The 16,550-nt window shown below is 44.3% G+C and overlaps 1 protein-coding gene across 3 annotated transcripts in view; it reads right to left on the minus strand.

Moving 5' to 3' along the window:
• The window catches only part of LOC132405581 (fibroblast growth factor 1-like), a 96,378-nt gene that overhangs the window by 44,593 nt on the left and 35,235 nt on the right, over positions 1-16,550 (minus strand). Inside the window, exon 1 of one of the 3 annotated variants that reach the window (XM_059990499.1) lies at positions 3,882-4,205. The exons of the other annotated variants lie outside the window; for them this stretch is intronic. The gene's annotated coding sequence lies outside the window, so the exon portion shown is untranslated. Of the gene's footprint in view, positions 1-3,881; positions 4,206-16,550 lie in introns of those variants that run through there. 3 annotated transcript variants of the gene reach the window in all.

A 16,550-nucleotide genomic window follows, 5' to 3' on the forward strand; every position in this document is an offset into this window, starting at 1 on the left:
AAGGAAATTAAATGTGTGTGTGGGAGGGGAGGGGAGGGAAATGCCAAGACCGACAACAGCTGCTGGAAGGATATACACAGGAGCATAAAGCACTATCAGAGCTGGATTGAGATATGTGACGGAGGTGAGACTGGGAACCGTTAGGGGAGATGTGAAAGAGGGCTTGGGGGTAAACCTGCATGTGGTAAGTGGATAGAGGCAGGAGGGAGAAGGGGGTAAAGAGGGTGAAAGGGCAAAGTGGGAAAAGGCACAAACGTGGGAGGACCGGAGGATCAGGAACACGGGTGTGGGGAGAGGGAAGGGGAAGAAAAAGGAATTAAGTGGGGGGGGGGGTTGGTCACTTAAAATTGGAAAAGTCAGTCTGAATGCCAGCTGGAATATAAGGTGTTGCTCCTCCAGTTTACATTCCAAGTTCAAAGTAACTTTATTATCAAAGTACATATATATCACCATATACAGCCCCAAGATTCATTTTCTTGTGGGCATACACAGTAAATTCATGAAACACAATAGCATCGGAACAGAGAAACAGCCAATGTGCAAAAGACAAAAAATTGTGCGAATACAAAAGAAGAAATAAATAACTACATGTGCAATAAGTATTGAGAACATGAAATGAAGAGTTCTTGAAAGTGAGCCCATAGGTTGTGGGAATGTTCAGGGATGTGGAGTGAAGATGGGTGAAGGGCCTGATGGTTGAGGGCTAATAACTGTTCCTGAACCCGGTGGTGCGAGTCCTGAGGATTCCGTAGCTTCTTCCCGAAGAGAGGAAGGTACAGAAGAGAGATGAGAGCACGTCCTGGGTGGTGGAGTCCTTGATGATGGATGCTGCTTTCCTGCAACACTGCTCCATAAAGATGTCCTCAATGGAGGAGAGAGCTTTACCCATAATGGACTGGGTCGTGCCCAATACTTTTTGTAGGATTTTCCCTTCATGGGTATTGGTGTTTCCAGACTAGGCTGTGATGCAGCCAGTCAATATACTCTCTGGCACACATCTATCAAAGTTGGTCAAAATTTTAGATGCCTTGCCAAATCTTTGCAGGTTTCTAAAGAAGTAGGGGTAGTGTCGTGCTTTCTTTGTAATGCTGAGCCCAGGACAGATCCTCTGAGGAATTTAAAGTTGCTGACCTTCTTCACCTCTGACGCCCGGGTGAGCACTGACTCATGGACCTCCAATTTCCTCCTCCTGAAGTCAATAATCAGCTCCTTGATCTTACTGACTGTGAGTGAGAGGTTGCTGTGACACCAGTCAGCCAGATTTTCAATCTCCCTCCTCAATACCCAGAATCTAGACTGACATCTACATCATTTATTATTATATTGAAATTTCTCCTCTACTGTGCCTATTGTCTTGTTTATTAACTATTTATTTTTTAATTAATTATTGTACTGCCCTGCACTGTTTTGTGCATTTTATGTAGTCCTATGTAGGTCTGTAGCCTAGTGTAGTTTTTGTGTTGTTTTATGTAGTCTAGTGTAGCCTTGAGTTGTCTCACATAGTCTAGTGTAGTTTTGTGTTCCATGTAGCACCATGGTCCTGGAGGAATGTTGTTTCGTTTTTACTGTGTACTGTACCTGCAGTTTATGGTCAAAATGACAATAAAAAGTGACTTGACTTTACTTGACTTGACTTGATGTGCTGATTTGTCACCACCTTTGATTCAACCAAGGACACTGGTGTCGTCAGCAATTTTAAATTGGCATTAGAGCTGTGCTTAGCCTCACAGTCATAAGTGTAAAAACTAGCAGAGCCGGGCGCTAAGCACGTAACCTTGTGGTGCATCTGTGTTGATGGAGATTGTGGAGGAGATGTTTTTGCCAATCCGAACACTTGGGCTTTGTACTGGCAATAGAGAAGGCAAAGGATGGACAGCTCAGTGTGGAACGTAAACGGTCTGCAGCCAGGAGCTTGAGAAAGCCATGGTGGATTGAGTGTGGGTGTTCTGTGAAATCATCACCTGGTCAGGGCTCGGGACTCCCTGGTGTAGAGGAGGCCACATTGGGAGTACAGAATGCAGCAGACAAAGTTGAAGTTGAATGCGTGCTGCACCTTTGCCTCACCTGGATGGACTGGTTGCAGTAGATGGTAGTGACTGATTAGGTGAAAGGGCAAGTATTCCATCTCTGCGAGGCAAAGGGAGTGGAGAGATGAGCGGAGCAAGGAGTTGCGGAGGGAGTGGGCCCTGCAGAAGACAAAAGGCAGAAAGGAGTGCGGAGAAGATGTGAAGGTGGGAAAATGTCGCAGCTGTCAGAAATGATGAAGGAGACTCAAGGTGGAAGGTACGGACCAGGGGAGCTCCACCCTCGTTCTGCCTGAGTGGAGCGGGGTGAGAGCAGAAGGATGAGGAACAGAAATGTGAGAAAAGGTTCTATCAACCACAGCAGAAGAGAATTAACTTTTAATACTTACTTGGAGATACAGGATTCTGACTCAATGGGCCCAAGTTGCCAAATGGCACTCATGTGGCCAATAACCACACCTACTAACCCTGCGCATCTTTGGAATGTGGGAGGAAACCGGAGCGGCCAACGGAAAGCCAAAGGGTCATGGGGAGAGTGTACAAACTCCTTGCAGAGAGCCGCGGAGAGCAGCCCCAGCCCCTAGCACTGTAATAGCTTTACGCTACTGTGCCACCCAAGTCACGCTTTGTGAAAAGGTAGGACATTTCAGATATTTTGGAACAGAAAAGATGAGGCGGAGGTGGAGAAACTGGGAGAAAGAAATGGCATCCTCACAAGAAACAATGAACTCGGCCTTTTCTCCTTGGAGTGACGGAGGATGAGAGGTGACCTGATAGGGGTGTATAAGATGTTGAGAGGCATTGATCGTGTGGATAGTGAGAGGCTTTTTCCCAGGGCTGAAGTGGTTGCCACAAGAGGGCACAGGTTTAAGATGCTGGGGAGTAGGTACTGAGATGTCAGAGGTAAGTTTTTTACGCAGAGAGTGCTGAGAGCATGAAATGGGCTGCTGGCAACGGTGGTGAAGATGGATACAATAGGGTCTTTTAAGAGACTCCTGGATAGGTACATGGAGCTCAGAAAAATAGAGGGCTCTGGGTATCCCTAGGTAATTTCTAAAGTATGGACATTTTCAGCACAGCTTTGTGGGCTGAAGGGCCTGTATGGTGTTGTAGGTTTTCTGTATTTCTATTTCTAAACAGGATGGGTAGAGGTGTAGTCTAAATAGATGGTGGAGCTGGCAGGTTTAATGGGAAGATTGAAAGATGAAAAGGAGAGGGAGAGGAGGTTAAAAAAGCAATCGCATGAGCTTTAAAATGGAGAGCAAAGTTCTTCTTTTCCTCTATTAATCCTGGATATGAGTCAAAATCTTAACAATTCCCCTTTCAGCTTTTCAAAATACATTCACATTTTATCACATCGGATCAAAATATTTCAGGTGAGTTGTGGTTAGTCGAACTCAAACTAGACTTTCCGAACCTGGCTTCAGCTCTGAATTTTCTACCACATTTATTCACTACTCTTTACAACAAACATGGCCCCTTTTTCTGTGGAAATCTGTCTGAAGACACTCAATAAAAATATTTTTGAAAGCAAACCCAGTGTTTTAAAAATAGTGGGGGAGGCAGCTTGAGATTCAAGATCTTAGAGCAATGCAACAGTTAAATTATGGATCTGTGGCATAAGCAGCAACCATACATATTGGAATAGAGCAGCAGCTATTCTCAGACAAGAAAGCAGCCTTTTTAAATGTGGCTTTTGAATGTGAATTTATAATTTCAATACTCAGACTGGGGCAGTTTAATCTAAATTGAACTCATGTCGGCCTACAAAAATTGAGTGTCATCCTGAGACCATTAGACTTACTGTTCAGTGTGGCTCTGGCACAGTCCTAGGTATGTATTGAAGGGTTTCCTTACCTTTTGAGAAATCTGTGTTGGAAGGAGATGTCAGCAGGGGACACAGAGAGCAGGGATGAAAGGCCTCCGGGCGTAAGAGCTGTCCGTCGTCTTATCGCACTGCCTGAGCCGATAGCCAGTCAGACTTCTAATCCTGCAGCCGACTGTCCCTGCGACACTGTGAGGTTAGGGCTGTACAATCCAGTGCAGCAAACAACAAACACGGCAACAGCTCGTGCCGAGGGCAGGTTGCTTCTGGGTGGATTCTCGGTGCAGAGTGTTCTGAATTGTTTGTCGATTGCACTGTCTGAACGAATCACTGTTCAGTAACCTGGCTTCACTCGCCCTCACTGGTTTCTCAGCCATAACTATGGGCTTTCTGAAACTATGTTTGCTCAGATCTCCTTGAATAGTTTCTGTAACCAACCATTACTGTTGAACTTCAGTTACTTGGGAAATAAGCTTTAAACGAAACTACCTCTCAAAGTAAATACCTTGCCACAGAACCAGTAATTAAACTTTGGTTTCAACCTTTTTAAAATTTATTTAAAGATACAGCACAGTAAGAGGCCTTTCAGGCCCAACAAGACTGCGCAGCCCAATTACACCCAGATGACCAATCAGCCTGCTAACCCTTTACCCCATCACTGTGTCCAAGACCATAATTACATGCGCTAACCAGAAGCCTTGGATGACTACGGAGGTTTGTGTGCTGCTGAAGACTTTGAGACTCCACCTTCTGAGCAGGTGACAAGGCAGCCCTAACAACAGCGAGGGCCAATCTGTCCCGGGCCATCAGAGGGGTAAAGCGTGCACTCACCCAGCGAATCCACAGCCACTTCCAGGACAGCAGCAACATGCGGTACATGTGGAAGGGCATCCAGGACATCACCAACTAAAGGACAACATCACCTGACTGTGCGAGTGATGCCTCCCTCTCAGAAGCGCTGAACAACTTCTACGCTCGTTTTAAGGCGGAAAATGACATGGTGGTGAGGAAGACCACTCCTCCTCCCAATGACCAGGTGCTGTGTCTCACCATGGCCAATGTGAGAAGAACCCTGTGCAGGGTCAACCCACGGAAGGCTGCTGGACCAGACAACATTCCTGGTAGAGTGCTCAGAGGATGTGCAGACCAGTTGGCAGATGATCTCACTGACATCTTCAACGTCTCCCTGAGCAGCGCCACCGTTCCAACGTGCTTCAAGGCCGCCACCATCGACCCTGTGCCGAAGAAGTCTTCAGTGTCCTGCCTCAACAACTACTGTCCTGTTGCAATCACATCCATCATCATGAAGTGTTTTGAGAGGCTCGTCATGAGGCACATCAAGACCCTGCTGCCTCCCTCACTGGGCCCCCTGCAGTTTGTGTATCATCCCAACCGCTCAACAGACGACCCTCCACCTGGCCCTCACCCACCTGGACAAAAAAGGCACGTACATTCGGATGCTGTTCATAGTCTTCAGTTCAGCATTCAGCACAATCATTCCTCAGAAACAGATTGGAAAGCTGAGCCTACTGGGCCTGAACACCTCCCTCTGCAACTGGATCCTAGCATTCCTGACTGGGAGACCTCAGTCAGTTTGGATTGGAAGCAGCATCTCCAACACCATCACACTGAGCACGGGGCCCCCCAGGACTGTGTGCTCAGTCCACTGCTGTTCACTCTGTTGACCCACGACTGTGCTTTAACACACAGCTCGAACCACATCATCAAGTTCGCTGATGACATGGCCGTGGTGGGTCTCATCAGCAAGAACGATGAGTCAGCATACAGAGAGGAGGTGCAGCGGCTAACGGACTGGTGCAGAGCCAACAACCTGTCTCTGAACGTGAGCAGAACAAAAGAGATGGTTGTTGACTTCAGCAGAGCACGGAGTGACCACTCTCCAGTGAACACTGACGGCTCTTCCATTGAGATCGTTAAGAGCACCAAATTTCTTGGTGTTCACCTGGCGGAGAATCTCACCTGGTTCCTCAACACTAGCTCCATAGCAAAGAAAGCCCAGCAGCATCTCTACTTTCTGTGGAGGCTGAGGGAAGTCCATCTCCCACCCGCCATCCTCACCACATTCTACAGAGGATGTATTGAGAGCATCCTGAGCAGCTGCATCACTGCCTGGTTCAGAAATTGCACCGTTTCAGATCATAAGACCCTGCAGCGGATAGTGAGGTCAGCTGAGAAGATCATCGGGGTCTCTCTTCCCGGCATTGGAGACATTTACATCACACGCTGCATCCGCAAAGCTAACAGCATTGTGAAGGACCCCACACATCCCTCTTCTCCCTCCTGCCGTCTGGGAAAAGGCACCGAAGCATTCATGATCAGACTTTGTAACAGTTCCTTCCCCCAAGCCATCAGACTCCTCAATTCACAGAGTCTATATATATATCTACACACACACACACGCACACACAAACACGCACACACACACACAGACAGACACACCCCCCTCTGAACAGCACACCACTCCCTTTGCAATTTTTGCTCATTTCTTTCTGAATTCCTGCTAAAATATTGTTTACATTTACAGTTACGTCATTTATTATTATATTGTAATTTGCCCTTTACTGTGCCTATTGTCTTGTTTACTAATTACTGTACTGCCTTGCACTGTTTTGTATGCGTTATGTAGTCCCGTGTAGGTCTGAAGTCTAATGTAGTTTTGTGTTGTTTCATGTAGCACCAGGGTCCTGGAGGAACGTTGTTTTGTTTTTACTGTGTACTGTACCAGCAGTTATGGTTGAAATGACAATAATAAAGGTGACTTGACTTGATGCCTTTGAGATGTAGGAGGAAACTGGTGCTGCTGGAGGGAACCCACTTAGTCAGGGGGAGGATATACAAACCCCATAGAGACAGCGGTGGGAATTGAACCTGGGACGCTGGTGCTGAAGCATGTTACTCTGTTAAGCTACTGCGCTGCCCCTGCAAAGAAAAGCAGAACTATCCACACAGAGCAAGAAAGATACACCAACCTCAAGGCAGGTGACAAATTTAACAGCCTTCATTTAAAGTGTGTGGTAATAGTGAAGATGAAAAGTTCACCACGACCTAACACCCAGATACCCTTTCAAAGGTGATGTAAGTGAACATTTATTTTTCTAATATATATGTTATTCATAATATAACTGGTAAATACAGTTCAGCCACTGAGTCAAAGACCAAGAAAATAGGCTCTTCGTCCCAGCACATGAATGCCAGCTAAATTGCTTGCTTGAGCTTGCATTGGACCATACCCGTCTAAATCTTGGCTATCCATGTACTTACCTAAATGCCTTTTAGAGGGTGTAATTGCACCCTGCTTGTACACTTTCCTCTGTCAACTTGTTCATTGTACCCGCCTCCTTCTGTGTGAGAAGTTGCCCCTCATGTTGCCTTTAAATTTCACCTTCAACAAATTATATCCTTCCAAGAAGGGACATCCACTCAGTGGCCACTTGATTAGGTATCTCCTGTATCAAATAAAGTGGGCTTTGAGTGTAAATTCATGGTCTTCTGCTGCTGTACCCCATCTAATTCCAGGTTCAATGTGTTGTACATTCAGAGATGTTCTTCTACATTTCACTGTTGTAATGTGTTTTTATTTCAGTCTCTGTCACCCTCCTATCAGCTTCAGCCAGTGTGGCCATTCACCTCTGACCTCTCTCATTAACAAGACACTTTCACCCACAGAATTGCTGGTCACTGGATTTTTATTTTTGTTTTTCGCACTGTTCTCTGTAAGCTCTAGAGACTGTTGTGCGCGAAAATCTCAAGAGATCAGCAGTTTGCGAAATACTCAAACCACCCCATCTGACACCAACAATCGTTCCATGGTCAAAGTCACTTTGAGCACATTTTTTTCCACTTTCTGAAGCTTGGTTTGAACAACCGAACCTTTTCTGCATGCACTTATGCATTGAGTTGCTACCACATGATTGGCTGATTAGATAGTTGCATTAATGAGCAGGTGTGCAGATGTACCTAATAAAGTGGTCACTGAGTGTACCATTGTACCATCAATGTTCATGTATCTATGTCTATTGTACCATCAATTCAATATTTTCTTTTACAATGCATCAATGCCACAAATGTTTTTTCCTTTAAAAAGTGCACCTATGAAGTGTTTGAGACAGTATACTGAGTCTATTTCCTCAGTGTCTGAGGACTTTTCCCGTATGGCCTTTGCCGAGGCTGCTTTGAACTTCAGTTTGTCCTTCAGCATGTACACCTCCACCCTGGAATATGCTAGTCAGCAGCATTCACTTGTGGGCATTAATTATACTGGAAGACTAATAATTTTAGGGAATACCAAACTGAGTTGACGATTCCACAGGAGTGGTTGATGTCTATCTTGGTATGCGTCTCTGGGACCAGGCAGAGGAACATTGAGTCCTCTGTTGCGCAGCCACTGGGGGACAAAGCTCAACAAGGAGCACTGCATCTTCTTACTGAAACTTCATGGCAAATGTGGAAGATCATGACTTATGCACCACAACCATCTCAAGGGCGGCCTGCAGGTGCTATTTGTGAATGATTTGAGGAGGAGGGCCTCCCTCTACACCAGCCAAGCAAGGCCTTGCTCTTTGTCTGTGAGAGGGAGAATTCTGCCATACTTCTTTGCTCATCTGCTTGGAAGCCATATCCATCTCTTTTACCTGTGAGGCTTTAATGACGTTCTGTGCTGAACAGTGTCTAATGGATTTGTTGTCAAAGATATTTTCATGCAATAACTTTTTTATTAAGTACAAGCAGTGTAGCAAGGTCCAAATGAATGGAATGTTATGCAGCAACAACACAGGTCCATCCTTGGCAAAATTGAGATAAAGAAATACTTCGTTACATGTATAAAACTTTATTTAAAGAATTACATTATCACAACAATACATTATTATACAATAACATTCACAAAACACTGGAGGATCTCAGCAGGTCAGGCAGCATCTATGGAAATAAATACGGTTGACATTTCGGGCTGAAAATCTTCATCAATCCATAGATGCTGCCTGACCTGCTGAGTTCCTCCAGAATTTTATATGTGTTGTTCTGGATTTCCAGCATTGGCTTGTGTTTACTATTATACAATATTCTGGACTTCATAGAACACATTATTTACAGTTTCAAATGAAAATACTGTACAAAACCCTTAGCGGCCTCAGGTCGAACGTCAGGACATGGTGACACCTAGTGTTTCTGTAGTTAGGTTCTAAGCAGTTTGATGCAGGCCTAACACTAATGTGGTCATCAAATGAGGACTCCATTGGGTACATTCATTTCCCCTTTCTCTGAAGATCTGCACATCACAATTCAACAGAGGAGATCCATTTCGGATCTTCAGATGAAGCAGAGGGTGAGGACACCCTTTTGGAGTCAGTTGTTAGTGATGAAATTCACCCTCACCTTCGATGGTATTTGCTTATTTAAGGAGGAAGGGTATTTGAAGATCAAGACCCCAGAATTGGCAGAGAGCTCTTGGCCCCAGAGGCAGCAGTGATCTCAGCCCACCTTTACATTTATGACTTATCGTGGACACCTCAAGGTATCCGAATGATACCATGGGTACTATCTCCAAAAATTTACTGGAACGATGCACAAAAAAAAGTTTGTGTCCTCTCCCACAACAATACCCTCAGTAGCGAAGTTTTTATTACACTCAATTGGACACATTGAGCAGGCCGCATTGCTTACATTCCAGATTCCAGACTCCCATAACAGACTGTCATTTACAAACCCTGCCACAGAGAATACTCAGTGGACCAAGGAAAAGATTCAACAGACAGTAGACAGTAGATGCAGGAGTAGGCCATTCAGCCCTTCTAGCCAGCACTGCCATTCACTGTGATCATGGCTATCATACACAGTCAGTACCCCGTTCCTACCCTCTCCCCATATCCCTTGACGCCACTATCTATAAGAGCTCTATCTAACTCTCTCTTGAATGCATCCAGAGACTTGGCCTCCACTGCCTTCTGGGGCAGAGCATTCCACATATCCACCACTCTCTGGGTGAAAAAGTTTTTCTGCATCTCTGTTCTAAATGGCCTACCCCTTTTTCTTAAACTATGGCCTCTAGTTCTGGACTCACCCATCAGCGGGAACATGCTTCCTGCCTCCAGCATGTCCAATCCCTTAATAATCTTATACGTCTCAATCAGATCCCCTCTCATCCTTCTAAATTCCAGTGTATACAAGCCCAGTCGCTCCAATCTTTCAATATATGACAGTCCCGCCATCCCGGGAATTAACCTTGTGAACCTACGCTGCACTCCCTCAATAACAGGAATGTCCTTCCTCAAATTTGAACTCACGGGTGAATTTCCCTTGAAAAATAATGCATTGGCTTCACTGCTGCCTGGATATCTGCTTCCTATGGCTGCTCAAAGGAGAAATTGATCATCCAGGTTGGTAGTGGAAACCTCACATCTGTGCAAGAGGAGCACAGAGAAGCCCCACGTAAACCTCAGGAAAGGGGACTCACCTCATGCAGGTCAGGCAGCCACCTACCAAATCTGCAGAAACATCTGAAAATGCCAAACTGCATTCATCAGTCACCTCAGAACATACAAAATTGGAGGGGGTAGATATAGGTGTCTTCAGGCTCCTGTACCCTTGTCTGTCAGGCAAGAGTGACAAGAGCCTGAAAGCACACACTCAGAAATTCAGGTATAGCTTTTTCCCCTCTTTCATCAGATTTCTGAATGGATATTGAACCCAAGAACACTACCTCATTACCATTTTTTCCCTGTTTAGGCACTATTTATTTAACTAACTTTTAAAATATAAGTGCACATATTGTAATTTAGTTTTTAATTATGTATTACAACGTACTGCTGCTGCATAGCAACAAATTTCACAAGATATGCCGATGATATTAGACCTGATCCTGAAGTCATATAGGGAATGCCTCAGAAGAACACAATTTGTGACTTTAACGATATGGCGTAGGAAGTTTATGACAGTTTTCCTGCCACATGACAAATAAGTAAAGCTTTTCTACAAATTAATCCACATTATGAGACAAAACAAAAAAGTCTAATTACTGATCTTTCACTGCCAATTTTTGGCTTTGAGAAAAAGGCATTCCCACTGAGACCTGCTCCAACATTTCCCATTTATTTTCATGCCATTTGATGGTTCAATATAAATCACTTTCTAAGATTGTTGCCTAATAATTGAAATTGTATATTTGATATGCCTGACTAATGGCTGAAACATTAATTGCAACTTTATAAAAAAGAAAAGATACACTGTAAGTATACTGCTTTCCTGGGACATCAATTATTGACTCTGTTTTACACTATTCAGACACACTCTAATGACATTTCCAGGAAACAAATTTAACTTGACATTGAGGAAGGGACGTACTTTTGGATCTAATCCCCGGGCTGCATCTATGAACGATGTTACAAACAAAGTCTTGTATATCTGGATTTTTGGAACCCTGGGCACAATAAAATCTATATCCTGAGTATTGCATTGAATAGATCCTGCAGTACAGCTTAGCAATTCCCAGGAGCAATGAGTCTAATGGTATGATGTGGGCTGTCTCCACAGCAGTGGTCTATTTAAGATAGCATTGTATCAGAAATTACAGATGTCAATCATCTTAATTTTATGATGCACCTAGTTTCTAAAGTATTTTCGACAAAGTTAAGATACCGATACAAATCTGCTGCTTGTTTGTAGGTTTCATTGTTCTAAAGGTTTCTGGAGGCCAACCACAGCCACAGCCCAGATCACCTGTAGGCTTGCTCACCACAGTTTCTGATTGGCAACTGAATGACGACATTGGCAAGCAATTAAAATTCCCTGACCTCATCATGTCATCACTGAGGCCTAACACGGTCATCCCATCAGAAACCTTGAAGCAGGTGGTCCTGGGAAAACTGACTGTGCTTCAGGAAGACCAGATGGAGGAGACAAATACCAGCAGCTGCTGGAGCGGTGCCAGAGACAGAGGTGGAGGGCACGGTGCAACCCTTAGGAGGAGGGGTGTGGAGGTTCTGCTGCCTCATCACTGTGCAGAACCTGCTGTGTCCTTGGCATTAGAAAAGTGCCATCAGGGCTGTAACAGAGGCTGCTGAGCGAGCCTCCAATGGCTCTGGATCAAAAGGTGTGACATGTGGGCCAGTGCTGCTGGGAAGCAAGCCAGGGCCTGCTCAACCCTAGCCGGGGCCTGGGCGAGGCAGTCTATTGTTGAGATACCCAAAACACCCAATGACCCCAGGCTACATCACTGATGATGTGTGCCAGCGCATCCTCGGTTGTATCTCAGCATCACGTACAGCCCATAGTACATTAAATCTATCCCTTTGACCAAGCTTTTGGCTTCCTATCCTAATATCTCCATTAACTCAGTGCCAATGATGCTCCCAGGTGTTCCAGTCAGGTTGATTAGCCACTGTGAATTGACCCTGGTCAGGTGGGAGGTAGAATCCGGGGAGAGTTAATTGGAACATGGGGAGAATTAGTGCGGGAAAGGAAATTCCTCTCTGAAACAGCATGGGATAAATGGGCCAAAATGCCGTCTCCTACGTCATAAGGAAATATAAAAATGCAAGTTAATGTTGAAAATTGACCTTGTGTGTAACAAAGTAGCAACTGAGCGTGTGGCGGCATGGTACCTTAGCGGTTAGTGTAAAACGCTATTACAATGCCGGCGACCTGACTTCAACCCCGCCACTGTCTGTAGGGAGGTTGTACCTTCTCCCTGTGGCCACGAAAGTTTCCTCCAGGTGCTCCAGTTTCCTTCCACAATCCAAAGATGTACAGATTACAAGGTTAATTGGTCACATGGGGGTAATGGGGTGATATGAGCTTGTTGGAGTAGAAGGCCTGTTATTGTGCTGTATTTCTAAATCTAACTCTAAAAGGGCCAAGTTGGCTAATGTCTACCACATATATCCCCTTAGATGGTCATAAAATCTCTCGGTTTCCAGCTGATTTATGACTGTTTATGCATTTGCTCAGTTGGATTTGGACCCTTCTATTATACCTTGTTGCCATCTAGTGATTTGATCCTCTCATTACAATCAGATCTTTTCTGTGAAGTCTAACCCTGTGCTTCCTATTCATTTCTCCTTCCCTGCCATTATTAACAACGTCACGATTTGTTACCTCTTCCTAATGCCCACTGAACTGTGTGGCTTGTTTGACTTTTTCAGAGGTAACTGAGGGTCATCACATGATCTGGAGTTACAATGTAGAGCATCAATGAACCAAATGGATTTTGCAACTAGTTGAACCAAATGAATTTGACCTACCATTTTGCTATTAGCTTGAGTGTCTGGATGACTGCTAAACTACTACACCCTGATAGGATGGAGCTTTCTCCACTTTACACTGACCTGGCCACATACATATACACTAAGTAGCCACGTTATTAGGAACACCTATATATTTGCTCGTTAATGCAAATATCTAATCAACCAATCATGTGGCAGCAACTTAATGAATAAAAACATGCAGACATAGTCAAGAGAGTCAGTAGTTGTTCAGACCGAATACCAGAATGGGGAAGAAATGTGACCTAAGTGTCTTTGATCGTGGAATAATTGTTGGTGCTAGACAGGGTGGTTTAAGTATCTCAGAAACTGCTGATCTCCTAGTTTTCACGCACAACAGTCTGTAGAACAGGGAGTTCCAACATTTCGAATGCCATGGACCAATACCATTGAGCAAGGGGTCCGTTTACCCTAGGTTGGGAACCCCTGCTCTAGACTTTACAGAGAATGGTGCAAAAACAAAAGAAAAAGGGAGCGGTAGTTCTTTGGGTGAAAACACCTTGCTCATGAGAGAGGTCAGATGAGAATGGCTAGACTGATTCAATCTGACAGGAAGGCGACAATAATTCAAATAACCACGTATTACAACAGTGGTGTGCAGAAGAGCATCTCTGATTGCACTAACCGTCGAACCTTGAAGTGGATGGGCTGCAGCAGCAGAAGACCACAAACTTACAATCAGTGGCCACTTATTAGGTAGAAGAGGTATTTAACAAAGTGGTGACTGAGTGTAAGTCCAATTTGAATAAGTGCAAACACATATATTGCACTTCCCTTCTTTCTCATCTTTTAAAAGTCCCACGTTATTTCTGCAGCCACTTTAGGCCATGGACCAGTGTTTATTCAGAGATACAACAAGTTATCAGGCCCTTCAGTCCCACGCTGCTCAATTACATTCATATGACCAATTAACCTGCTAACTTCAACATCTTTAGAATGTGGGAAGGAACGGGAGAACCCAGAGGAAACCTATGTGGTCACGTGGAGAACATACAAACTCCTTACAGACGGTGGTGAGAATTGAACCTGGATCGCTGGTGCTGGAATAGCATTACACTAACAACTACACAACTGTGCTGCCCAAGTAAAATAGTTTACAAGCACGTCTATCCTTTTACCTCACTAAAAGCAACCTCGGCTTTCTTTATTGTACTTGTGTATTTGTTTTTATAAAATCAGCCAGCATCTTCCCCGCAACATAATGTCGCCACAACTGTATGGAGTGCTAAACTGCATCTTATAACTTCTGCTATTAATCTTGACTGGTTACATCCAGAACATTAATCTTATTAAAAGCATATAGCAGACAAGCCACACAGGCAGTGGAGTGTAGAATCATTACACTGATTGTTATAACACACAGGCTGAGCTACGGGATCTATACTTACAATGGAAAAATGACAGATGACATCATGGCTGAGTGAGACTGTTGTGCTAGATACTGTGAGGCTGTATCCTTAGGCTGGAAATGTAGGATAAAGCAGTCAGTACTGAGGTAAGGAAATATGTCTTTACCTGTGGATATTACAAATGTTTGAATTCGGAGGCTCAGTGCGACATCCAACCCTTTCAATTCTGTTCCATCATGTAGGTTCAACTCCTGTCCGTTCTACCAGCTCTCCTTATTTTTTTTGTACAGGTCATACCTTCCCCAGAAGAGATCCCAATGATCAACAAATTTGAATACCTGCCTCCTGCACCAGTTCCTCAGCCACACATTCAATTGCTAAATCATCCTATTCTTACCCTCACTGGTGTGTGAGACGGGCAGCAGTCCAGAGATTACTACCCTGGAGGTCTTGTTTTTCAGCTTTCTACCGAGCTCCCTAAAATCACTTCAGGATTTCCTCACCTTTCCAACATCTGTTATTGGTGCCATTCTGCCCCTTTAGAATGCCGTGTACCAGATCTGAGACGTCCCTGACCCTGGCACCTGGGAAGCAACTGCCCTGTGAGAAAGAGAGTTCTAAAGGCTCACAGCTACTGAGAGAAAGAAGGAAAAAAAAATCACCTCATTTCTATCTTTAAAGGGCACAAGTTGGTTATTGTGAATTTCCCATGATTAAGCTATTGTTAAATTGGGGGGGGGGGGGGGGTCCAGTGTGCTGCGGCTCAATAAATAAATAAATAAAACCTTAAAGCTCAAGTTTCAAAGTAAATTTATGATCAAAGTATGTGAATGTTATAATGTATATTATAATGAGATCTATTTTCTTTTGCATGCATTTTCAAGAAAAAGACACACAATAGAATTCCACAGAAAATTATACATATACAGTCAAAGACTGACAAACAACCAACGTGCAAAAGAAGACAAACTGTGCAAATAAAAAATAATTCCCTCTTCAAAGTTAGAATCTGCTTTCATAACGATGCACCATCAATAACTCTCTGAGGCGTGAGGCGAGATATCAGCTTTTATTGACTGGAAGAAAGAACAAGCAGCACATGACCACCACACTACATCCTGGAGACTGAGGCCAGGGCTCAGACCTCAATCGCCTTTATACCGGGGTCTGTGGGAGGGGCCATAGGAGCAGTCAGCGGGGGGCGTGTCCAGACAGGTATATGTAGTTCACCACACATAAGCACCAGCATTCCTCCATCACTTTGACAAAAATATCCATCACCACTGACTGAAGCTAGGCGCTGGGGCCGGTAGAGCCCACATTCTATTCCTGCTGTCAGTTCCTGTATATGAGGTACAATGCACTTTCTCTTTCAATATGCAAGGTCAGAAAAATGCATTTTCTGTTACAACCAATATATGAGGTATATGCATTTTCTGTTATGATACACACTCAACCACGCTAGCTTCCAGGGTTTAGTCTCTCTGGAAAATGGATGGCTGGTACGGCTCCTTTAAAGATTCAGGCCACCTTGCCAATTGGTGGCCATGTTTGGCATGAGGATTTTAGTTTTTAAAGAACATCTGAACTGAGCTTCATGCTCAATCATCACCTCTACTTAGATTATTGTCTAGCATCTAGTTTAGTATTCTGTTCTCGTTTCAGTCTTGCATCATGTCTCAATTCTAGTCTTGGATTCTCCAGCACTTGGGTCCTAACCATTCTCGGCTCAGTCCTCTCGACACATTTCCTTGAACATGAAGCAAGAGTGGCCTTTCTGATGAAGACCTGGGAGATATGGCGGGGATCAGCTGGGATAATCGATGGCTGAGGAACTGTGAGTGACAATGCCTCTGACCTCTGACTCTGATAATAAGGTACTTTGCCTCTGACTCTGAGGCTGTGCTTGAAATGCAGGAGATCATCGACCTCAAAGGAAGCAAAGGATACAGTTTGTACATGAGTTCTTTAAACAGTGCAGGTTTAGAATAAATGACGTTATGTTACACTATACTGTACATGAATAACTATGGTATAGTATATGTGAACAGCCTCTGACTAATGAGGTTGAATA

This window comes from Hypanus sabinus, chromosome 15 (assembly GCF_030144855.1).
Source record: "Hypanus sabinus isolate sHypSab1 chromosome 15, sHypSab1.hap1, whole genome shotgun sequence".
NCBI classification, from domain to species: domain Eukaryota; kingdom Metazoa; phylum Chordata; class Chondrichthyes; order Myliobatiformes; family Dasyatidae; genus Hypanus; species Hypanus sabinus.